The 11923-nt window shown below is 29.2% G+C and overlaps 1 long non-coding RNA gene across 1 annotated transcript; it reads left to right on the plus strand.

Moving 5' to 3' along the window:
* The first annotated feature begins 1767 nt into the window (after nt 1–1767).
* LOC114164869 (uncharacterized) lies at nt 1768–4219 on the plus strand. Its single transcript, XR_003599608.2, has 2 exons — nt 1768–3876; nt 3974–4219. It is a non-coding gene; the product is annotated as an uncharacterized LOC114164869 (long non-coding RNA).
* Nucleotides 4220–11923: the final 7704 nt, after the last annotated feature.

An 11923-nucleotide genomic window follows, 5' to 3' on the forward strand; every position in this document is an offset into this window, starting at 1 on the left:
TGTCCGATAAAAAAGAAAACCTAGTTTATGGGTTTATTGCAGCGGAACCGGTGTTGAGCATCCTGGCTTCTCCTCTCAACTTCCTCTCCCTGTATATTCTAACTTCCAACTTTAATTTATGCTATTTTCATTTTATGTCATCCAGACACAGAAAATTAACTCTTTCGCTTCGTACCCACAAATTTTCTACCTTTCATCTCTAAAATTAAATTTACTCTCAATATTGTGTTATGTCGTATTAATCATTCTTCACTGTTGTTGCAGTTCTCAAGATTAGGGTTCCCGCAGTTGGTGTTCTGTGCCTGCCGACCTTATTTTATTTTCTGGGTGTTGGATTGCTGGTATATTATATATATACCCTTAGATGTGAAGTGTAATTTTGACCAAAATGTTTTTGAAATGAAATGTAATTTGGAGTTTTCAAAGTTGCACAGGATTCACTTGAGCCTCTTTCATTTGCTTCAATAGAAGAGAAAGGATTTAAACAAACAGAAAGTAAGCTTCTTCTCACTAAAAAACTACTCAATAATCTGTGAAAGTCATATCAAAGTATTTCATCCATGCACCCTACTTGTACACTCATAACTTATTATCTCAGTTTTTCTCATCTGTATTTTGGTGATTTAGCTTGCCGCAGATCAGATCTTTGATACAGCATATATACTTGTTGATAGGTAATCTTGTTGATTTGGATCAACAAAGAGATAAAATATATTAATATTATGAATAGAAAAGTAGGTAAGCCCCTTCACATAGTTCAAAACAAATACACAAATGCATAGGATTTAAGAAGCAGTTACAGAAAACCCCTTCAGGTATGTTGTATAGATATATTAATGTATTGATTGAATAATTTATTATCTCTCAGACTTCAAGAAATGGATTTTTACTGAGTAATGAATAGAGGGTTCGTACACACAGAGTAGGGTGTTTTGGTACTGTACTTGTGTGAATGAATGAAACATGGATGTCTCTTTTGCTTGGATTGAAGGGAGACTCTTCAATTCTTTCTGCTGCCTCTATTTGTGTTCATATATATTCATATACTGCATATCGTCTTCTAGGTCTGAGCGAGTATTAGTCGGTGAATGAGATAACATTATATATTCATATATTTGCATTTGGACACACTCAGCTGACACTTAGCTGACAGATACTGAAACAGATACTGAAACAGATACTGAAGCACATTTTTATGATTTCAGAAAATAGAATTGACAATACAGTATGAACTCAGATATTGGGAGTTACACCGACAATTCACGCGTTATGGGTAAGAATATACAAGATTGTTAATTATATAATCAACATCAAACATGAGATTAGTAAAATATAATTATAATTTTACCTATAATTATAGAATTTAAATTAATTTTATAAGTTCTTGATAACTTGTGATAAATAGTATTATTAAAACAAATAGGTAATGGTCATGAATTTAAAATTAATTAGAAAAAAGTTAAAAGTGTTATTATTATTATTATTATTATTATTATTATAAAATGTAATATTTGTTGATGTTTATAAAATAAAGTTATATAATAAATAAAATGCTGCTCTCGAATATAAAATTATAATTTATTTATAAAAATTATTTGTAACAATCAGCTGGTTAATTAACATTAAATACAACTAAGAACTACTAAGTTTAATTACATATTACAGAGTACAATTTTGGAGTTTCACATATATTTTATCATATATATAATTTGCTTAATAAAATCAATAAAATATGTTATGACGGTAAGGATAAAATTGATAATAAATTATGAATATTCGAAGACAATTACTAAAAGACCCTCCTTTATAATTATTGTACTGTATTTTGTTTTACCATTTGCAGTAATTTGCTACTTGTGAACAGATAGGTCAAAAAATATTTTAATTTATAGGGTTTATAGACGTTCTACTGTTTTGATATATGGTAACTAAAAAATTGTGACATATTTGAAAAAATTCAAATGTGAAGAATCCTAGGCTCTCATTTGATATGAAATTGAATTGTACATATGCATGGGGACAACAAATCATGTCTCTACTATATGAATTCTGAAAATAAAAACAAAAATAATAAATGATTCTACTATTTATTTTCATGATTTCGTTTTATAAATTTGGCTTTCTTCCTCTGTCTACCACAGAAACACGTTTAGGGTTGGGTTGTTGGCATCAGAAGCAGCGTCTGAGCATCTTTGCTCTCACCTTCTTCTTACATAATTCAAACTTTCAATTTAATTTCTGTTCTTTTTATTTGAGGTTTTAATTCAAATCCGCAATTGTTCTATTCTATCTTTCATCTTTCTACAATTAAATTTACTCTCTATATTGTGTTGTGTTGGATTAATCTTTTTTCACTGTTGCAGTTCTAAGAATTAGGGTTCCTGCAATTGGAGTTCTATACCTAACCACGCCTATTTTCTGTTCTAGGTTTTGGATTGTTGGTGTATATACCCTTATGTGTGAATTCTAATTTTGACCATTCATTCACATAATTGAAAACAAATATATGAATATTATAATTATGAAAGAACCTGTTGACATAATTCGAAACAAATATACACAATTGAAGTATATGTAGCACAAAGGATTGAATAACTAATTAAGAAAAACTCAGAAAAGCCATTGAGGTATGTATAGATAGTAATGTGTTGATTGATTTATTTATTAACCTGGTGAGGCTGCAAGAAATGCATTGATACTGAGATTAGTGGGAGAGAAAGAGTGAAGGAGTTTCTTCAGTCCTAGCAAAGGTATGGAGGGTTGCTGAAGTATCTGCTGTGTCATTCTTACACACAGTAGGGGTTATTGATAAGAGGTGTTTTGCTACTGTACTTGTGTGAATGAATGAAGCAGGAGATATTTTGCATCTTCTCTCTTTTGCTTGGACTGAAGGAGCCCCTTCAATTATCTCTGTTGCCTCCATTTCTGTTCATCTTCTTAGGCTTTCAGTTCATCTCTGTGTGAACCATTTCTTGCATAGTTGTATTAGTGATTCATTTTTTTTTCTAGGAGTTCATATATCCAAAGAGAACAAATACTCTTAACTATAATTAAAAAATACTCTTAACTTCAATTATCTCTGTTGCCTCTATTTCTGTTCTTAGATATAATAAAAGGATGCACACTATGTAGCTCATGTAGCATATCGTCTCTAGATCTAGACTGCTCTAAATTCCGCAAACACCTACTACTTTTAGATTCACATGTTAGGAACACATCACAAAATATTTGCTTCTGATATGATTAATATTAAGATAATTGTACATTACTCTTAGATCTATAACCTAGACCATGAAGTTTAGAGCGGCTGTTTTTTTTGCTTGCAAGAGCATTATACAAAGGTTGTTAGGTGTTCCTATATTGTGCTAGAAAGCTAATACAACAACAAAGAATAAAGCAATAACTTCATAAACTCATTCTAGTTATATATATAGAGCATTGAATAGAGTTTTTTTTTTCTTGTGAAAATTTATAAGGAGATTCGTCAGATTTTGGTATGTAATAATGTTTTATAATCAATATATTTCTTTGCTGATTAAAAAGAAAATTTTGCTTGTCAAGGAAATTCGTTATATTCTTGAATTTTTATCTTCACTAATTAATAAGATAAGGAAATATAGGATATCCCAATTCATTCATAAGAATTCACAAGATATAAGGTTTAATTTGATTATATACAAATAATAGTGAGTGAAGTGTTATAACACAATATATATATATATGTTAAAGTCAAAATCCGAGTGTTGTTTGTATGGATTGGAATTGATGTTCTCCTCTGTGCATCTGCAGCCATGACTGAGTACTGCATTACTTACCTGATTTGCAGCGACCAGGTTCTGCACCCACACTTTTTCCTCCTTTTTCATCATCTTAATGGTACGAAACTTTGTTTTGTTCAACTTTGAAATGATTGCTCTCATGTATATGCAAGTGTGACTTTGTGTGTGATAACTTTTACATTACATTTTTTCAGGGATTTTAGTTCAATTCTTCCCTCGGTGACTGAAATGGAAACAAAATTTACATAATGTGTTATTCATTCAATTTGTATTCCTTCAAAAACTTGCCTTGTTGAAGGTATCAATCTAAACCTTAACTATTTTCCATATGTGATTTAAGTGCACTGTACTACAAACAGATGATGAATTTGTTTGGTTTTGGAGCTTAACTTCGTTTTCTGTTCAATTGATAATATAACATGGCATAATTATTTAGTGAAGGAGGATCGAGTAAAATATAACATTATATATTGATTGATATATTTACATTTGGAAACACACTCAGCTAACAGATATTGAAGCAGATCTTGATGATGTCACAATATAGTGTCAACTCTGATCTTTGGAGTTACCCTCGAGTTCTGTGTCTGTCTACTGATTTTCAATAGTACATGAACTCTGCTCTTTGGATAATTCTTTTCTAATTTATCATATTTTAATCAATTTTAACAAAAAAATTATGTGAGAAAAAGCTGTGTTATAATATGTTAATGGTCAAGTAAAAGGAGGGGAAATAAGCCTTCTAATCTACTTTCTAGTACATTTTTTTTAATATTATCTTTTTTAATATATATATATAATCCACGATCTTTCTTTCTCTTTTCTTCCTTCTAATCACTAAGCCACCATGAAAGTATTGTTTTCATCTTTCAACAAAGAATGCCATATAATCTAAGTCACTTTAAGTTTTTGTTTCTTAATCCACAATAACTAATGTATACATAAAAAGGTTTGAGATGGAGTTTAAACTTTTTTTATTGTCTTGTAGTAGAGTATTACAAAATGTAGTCTAGACAACGAATTTGGATATATTTGAGGTCAAAGAATTTGGAAATGTTGTCTATTTGTTATACAAATTTTTATGTTATTAATCTGTGTTTGTCTATAGACAACAAGTGTGGTTTTTCTCTAAATTTAGAGTTTCCACATATATTCTTGTTATTGTAAAAGTTACAAATGCTTATAAACACCTATTATTGTTGCTGTATTTATATTTGGACAATTAAATAATAGAGTTTCAATTTGTAAAACAACGAAAAAAGCTATTTAATAAATTGAAATTGAATTAATTGAACAAGAAGGCGAAAAAGGAGTTCAAGTACAAATTACAAGATGTATTGATGAAAAAGAAATAGCACATGTCAAATAGATAAGAGAAAGTAGAGTTTCTTTAAATACCATTCAAACTAAAATTGAATATTGTTATTATACAATTCAAACTATTTATGGAGTTTTAAGGATAAAAGTTTGGATATTTTTTAATAAACAAAAAGATGTTCTTCTTTCTATTAAATAATTTAATATCCTATTTTGATTTTATTTTGCTATTAGTAGAGTAATTCTCGAATTAGTTGATGATGATTTCTTTTGTCCAACATTGTTCTTTTACTGATGTCCCATGTGGGTGAGACGAATTTAAAAGCAGTGAAAATTGCTTCATTTTAATGATAATTGCGAAAAACAACATATGGAAAAGATGGGTGATTTTTAGGCATAAACTTAATCACTTATGTTGTTTATTTCTTTCAAATATTTTTAAATATAATATATGAAAAATGATAATGATAGTAATATATCAATATTATAAATATTTTAAGTTCCATTCTTTTCATTTATTTTAATCAAACATATTTCATTTCCGTTCATTTATTGTCTCTTTCTATATATATTTTTTTTCAATTCCACTTTTAATTATTCAATCCAGTCAAAGACATATTGTACAATATTTAATTTTTGTGAATGACGAAAAAGGTTTTTTTTTTTTTTTTCCATCAAGTTACAATAATACATATAAATGTGAGGATCAGTCCATACGAGTGTAAAAAAAGGAATCCCTCACCATGTAGAAATTAGTCATTTGTAGCATTAGTTGGATATACAACAGGATTGATCCTTTTGAAAATAAGGATAAGATGTTGTCTTTCATGAAATTTTCGAAAATGCAATATACTCATCAGTTGTGTTAAGAAACGAGTTTAAACTTAATTTTTTTAGAGTTCGGGTTGATAGGGACTTGTTAGAAAATAATAATAATAATAATAATAATAATAATAATAATAATAATAATAATAATAAATTATTGTTATAAAAAAAGAACTACAAAATATTTCATCACAAAATAAAGGCATAACACTTAATTTAAACAAATTATCATAAATATATTCTTTAACAATAAAAACACACGTATATCAACCCTGTTGTACTTAGAAAACAACTTTGTAATCTTATAAGATTACTTATAACCAATGATTACTTATAAGATTTTTTTTTCTAGAAACATAAAAAACTCCGTTTAAGATAAGATAATTTATAAAAGACAATTTTAATTTTATTTGAGTTTCTCCTAAAACATGTGTTATACTCTTATTCCTCATTTATGGTATGCGTGGCTTTTTTCAATAAAAGAAAAAAAAAATTATCATAACTCACACATGAATATTAGTCTCAAAGTTTATAAATCAATAATTTGATTTAAAACCATAATTTAACTCAAGTCTGGCATTGTACCTTTTAGATAAAAAATCATATACAACACATAATAATACTATTAGTTTGTTTGAAATTAGACTAAATTCATTACAAATTAGAAAATTGTTTGGGTTTGGAGCTTAACTTCGTTTTCTGTTCAATTGATCATAATTATTTAGTGAAGGAGGATCGAGTAAGATATAACTATATATTGATTAATATATTTGCATTTGGACAGGCGCTCAGCTGACAGATATTGAAAGCAGATCTTCATGATGTCATAAAATAGCAGTGACAGTATAGTATCAACGGATTTTTTGAGTTACCTCCAGTTCTATCTCTGTCTCGTGATTTTCAAGAGTGCATGAACTCCTTGGATAATTCTTTTCTAATTTATCAAATTTTAATCAATTTTAACAAAAATTATGTGAGAAAAAGGTGTGTTGAAATATGTTAATGGTCAAGTAAAAGGAAGGGGAAATATGCCTTCTAATCTACTCTTTCCAATGCATTTTTTTGAATATTAAGACTTATGTATATATATTTATATATTTTTAACCAATATATTTTATTCTAATCTTAAGCTATAATAGAATACATCTTAAAGAAATTTATAGAAGATTATAACAGTTTTAAATGGTTTGAATATTTTAAATGATACATCTCCTATTTCTTTCTTTAAAGTATGGGATATAAAAGTTGATAGTTCTTGAAATGTTATGTTTCCTTCTTTTAGTATATAATATATAATAATGGACAGATTTCTCTTTCTACTGTTTACTTTTTTCATTGAAGGCTCGGTTTGACCTCATCATTTTGTACATGTTTTCTTCTTTTTTTTTAATAATATATAAGTTTGCTATAGACGATTGATGTTGTCCAACGTACCATCCTAGTTCAGATTGTAATAAAATAATAATTCTAGTTCATACTTTCTTTTAGTTAAAAAAGGTGCACTGTGCATGGAAAAAATATGTTGGGTTTGGAGTTAAACTTTATTTTCTATTTAATTCCCTTTTAGTTTCTTTGTTTTTGTTATTCCACTGTTGGCAAGGATGGATGAGAACAAATTTGAATGTAGTGCAAGTTGTTTCATTTGGATGATTATTGTGAGAAAACAACAGAAGAAAAAGATGGATGAATTTAGGCCTTAATAGAGATACATGAAAGCACGAGTCATTTTTCGACATTAATGAAATACATATGTAATAAACTTAACCAATTATGTTCTTTATTTTTCTGATTCAAATATCTTTAAATATTATAAATAAGTGAATAATATAGTTAAATAAAATAGTATTACAATCATGATATTTTGTAATAGTGGCAAAAGGTCAATTTGACCTTTTTAGCCCAACCCATCATTGATATGCTGAAAACGGATCAGGTCGGGTCAGTCCACCTATTGAAAACATGTTACAACATATAACTTGTCGAGCATCCTACGGGGTGATGGGCTGGTGAACTGGTCCATCAGTTTTTTATTTTTTATTTATTTCTCCTCATTTGATACATTACAATAAAACTATCAAATAATGACCCATTTTATAAAAAAAGATATGTTTAAAGACTAATTTTTTAATTAGAGATCAATTCTTTTTGTAAGATCCAGGAAATTCACACAATTAATAATTAATGAAGTATAAGAAATGAGGGGTTGAGAATACTTTAAGGGAGTTCTTTGATAAACCTTAGACAATAAACAATGATAACTTAAGGGGTTTAGAGTACTTGGTTATGTTGGGAGGACTTGGGTTCACGTGATTAAACTGTACACGAATGAAATCTGAAAGCATAATTAGGGTCTTTATGTACAATTGGGGGATTGGATTGAATTAGTGGTGCACCCTGGTTCTTTCCGCATAAACTGATGCGGTATTAAAAAAAAATATTTGTGATCTATTTTGTTTTGTATGTTCTTACATTTTCGTTGGTGGCACTGCAAGGGTAGAATTAAATAAATAGGTTCTTTTCTTTAGTTAGTTTAAGACAATGGTTATTTTGATGGGACATTTTCACCTAACCATTGGTGCTCTCTCCAATTTTACGTGTGGTGACTTATGACTTGCAAGCCTTTTGGTTTCAAATAAAGTAATCAAGTAAAACCACTTTAGTACACCAAATTGGGGTCTACGAATTTTGTCATTGAAATTGATAGTAAGTGTGGGTTCCTTTTGTGGCCATGAATCCAAGTTCTTTCTTTTATTCTAGTCGTGGGTCCCATTAGTGTTTAAGATGCATTAAAGTAGTATTATATTGTCCTTGATATGTGTGTGGTTTATACCTTTTACAATGCATATACAATTTACATGATGGATGGATTACGTGATTTCAAAATGGAAGTCATGGTTCACTTTGATTTAAAAAGGTATATTATAAGTATTATTATTATAAGAATAATATGATTGAGTGGTAAATGATTGAGTGCAGGAGAGTAGTTTTCTGTGTGGACAAAATAGATTATAGAATAGTTCTATTTTGGTTGTTGTTTGGTTTGCTGCATGGTACTAAATTATTATTTTTATTTTATGACCATCGGAAGAATTGATTTTGCTTAGATGAGTTGCAGCTTGAAAAGGAAGTTCCTTGCTTTGTTTCCGCTGGATTATTTTTATATGAGATAGTAGAAAAAAATGCTTTCAAAGTGTTAATGTTAGTTAATTATTTTTTTTTGGTTATTTTGATATTTAAGGTGTTTGAGTCCTTTAATTATTATGAAATCAGTGGTGAGTAATTTTTGGAATCCTGACAGTAATATAGTTAGGTTGGATAAGTAAACCAAAATTAAAGTTATATTAAAGTTTACGTGTAATATAATTTGTATAAAGTTAAATATATCATAGTGTACAAGAGTTAAAAGTTGGATGATCTAGTGGAGTAAGAATATTTTTGGGTGTCTTAAGTTTTGGTTTACGGGTAATGGATTCTTCTTCCAAGGTGCAGTAAATGTTTTTCTTATATTATTTTATAATTGTATAATGTTGATAAAATATTATATGAATATAAAGGTTAAAAGGTTAATTTATTATTTTAATGGTTGCGATTATAAATTTAATTATTACATGCATTTTTACTTTAATGGGGTATTTAAATATAGACAATATAATATAAAATTTTGAATTATTATATTATTTTAAGATAATATAATAATATTAGGTGATTACGGTATTGTGGGCTAAGTAGTTGCAGTCCAATTTTTGTCTTGCGGCGCTTAGGCAGCGTCAAGCGATAGTGTAGGGGTAGGGGTCCGTTGTAAATGGATTTGCATGGATGGGCTTGATGGCTTGGTCAGGGACATGCTAGATTAGTTACGAGTGGGGAGGTTCGTAACGAAGATTTGAGATGCGTGATTGATGCGGGCGGGGAGGTCCGTATCTGTTGTACTCTTGTGTGGGGATACGAGCGAGGAGGTTCGTATGTACCGTGCTCACACTTGAGGCTACTATGAGCGGGGGGTTCATAGTAGGTGTTCACACATGTTGGACTACGAGCGGGCATGTTCGTAGAGTTGGACTACGGGCAGGGAGGTCCGTAGAGTTGGACCACGAGCGGGTAGGTTCGTGGAAGCATGATAATCCCTTAGGACCAAGGTTGTGAATGGATCTTTCTCATATAGGTTATGAGATTGGGGTGTAATGTTATAAAGAAGTCAATAAACTAAAAATATTGGCTAAGATAGATTGGGTGAGGCTTAATGTTTATTATTTTATTGTTTGTATTATTTTTCTTTCTCAGCTCACCCTTTCTGTTTGTGTGTTTGTGTTTGGCGATGATCACGTGACTTGTCACGTGAGCAGATGTGAATCCAGGTGAGAACGTCGATGCATAGAGACAGAGCGGGGCAGACGATGGGGGATTTTTCTCTATGTTTTATTTTCATGCATTTTGTAATAAATTTTATGATGTTTTTTTTTTCTATTATGAACATGTAATAGAGATGGAATAGTGTGATTGAACTACAACGAGATAAGTTTTAAATTTTCCCGCGCTTGGGATTTTTATATGATGTCTTAATTCCAAAAGAAATTTTATGATATATGCTTTATCCAGTAATATCCATCTAGGGTGTTACACTTTTGGTGACCAAAACTTTGGTAACTAAGTTATTAATTAATTTAGAGACTAATTCATAATATAAATGATTTTAGTTACTTATTTAGAGACCAATTATAATATTTTTGAAATTATTTTAGTTACCAATAATTTTAAGCTTATAAATTGGCATTTAAATTAGTTACCAATAATTTTTAATTTATAAATTGATATTTAAATTTATCAATGTAGTGACTAATTATTTTTTGTCAATAAAATTAGTCATTAATTAATAATTTTCGTTAATCAAAAATTTTCTTATAATGATAGTTGAGGCCCAATTTCATAATTTTTTCCTTTAGATGCAGGCCAGCTCAAATTGCTAAAAGTTCGATCAGTGTTCCGATTAGCATAAACACATTTAAACACCATCCATTAACTTCAAGATAAACAAATAATTAAAACACATGCAAACATCCCAATCGCGAGGATAAAAAAACCCAAATAAAAAAAAAAAAAAAGACTACGAGCATTCAAATATTTCACAGAGCATCAATTAAACAATCCAATCCAACGCAATCTCAAAACCAAATTCATCAAACTCTATAAAGAGATACAATAATTCAAACCTGCACTTCCAACCACATTCCAACACAATCTTCTTCACTTGCATCGCATAACTTGCAAGAATATAAAAACTTCACAAGTAAAGTAACTTTATAATGTAAATGTAAGCAAATGACGCACAGAAATGGCGAGGCAATCCACTGTATAACAAACTAGTTCTAAACATAACAAAGTAACAAAAAGTATCTTGGCTGCCTACTGTTTCTTAACATCAACTTTTGCCCCGACCGATCTAGGGCACTGCCTCTGCCATAAAATGGTATTCATGTTAAATTATATTAATTTAATATTTGGTTAATGTAATTTAAAAAATAATTTTAATATATGGATTTTAATGCAATGATTATTAAAATATAAATGTATTAAAGTTATGGAGTTTTTTTAGACTCATTAAATTAATTCCCTCACTTCTCACTTCGTAGGGGTATTATAGTATTTTATTAAAGTTTCTAAAATACTATAAGTAAAATATGACAGTTGCTTCTGAAAGGTTGAAGAGTATTATGTTCCAAAAGAGAATCTAAAAGAAAAGTGACTTTGACAGGAGAAGACTTTGTATTTAGTAATTCTATATCATCAAGAAGTCATTCAAGAGAAGTAAGAGAAATAAAAACATTAATCAAAAGAACTTTGTAATGGATCCAGGTAAGTTCTTGAACTCTTAATAGTATAATTGTGAGAATCATAGTTTCTAAAAGTTCCTGTATAATAGAGTAGTTTCGTGAATTGTTAGAAAATGGAAACTACATAAAAGATTTTACATCGGTATCAGAGCTAGGTTTAAGAATTTATGATTC

This window comes from Vigna unguiculata, chromosome 9, assembly GCF_037176805.1.
Source record: "Vigna unguiculata cultivar grain cowpea cultivar isolate G323 ecotype 2 chromosome 9, ASM3717680v1, whole genome shotgun sequence".
Lineage (NCBI taxonomy): Eukaryota > Viridiplantae > Streptophyta > Magnoliopsida > Fabales > Fabaceae > Vigna > Vigna unguiculata.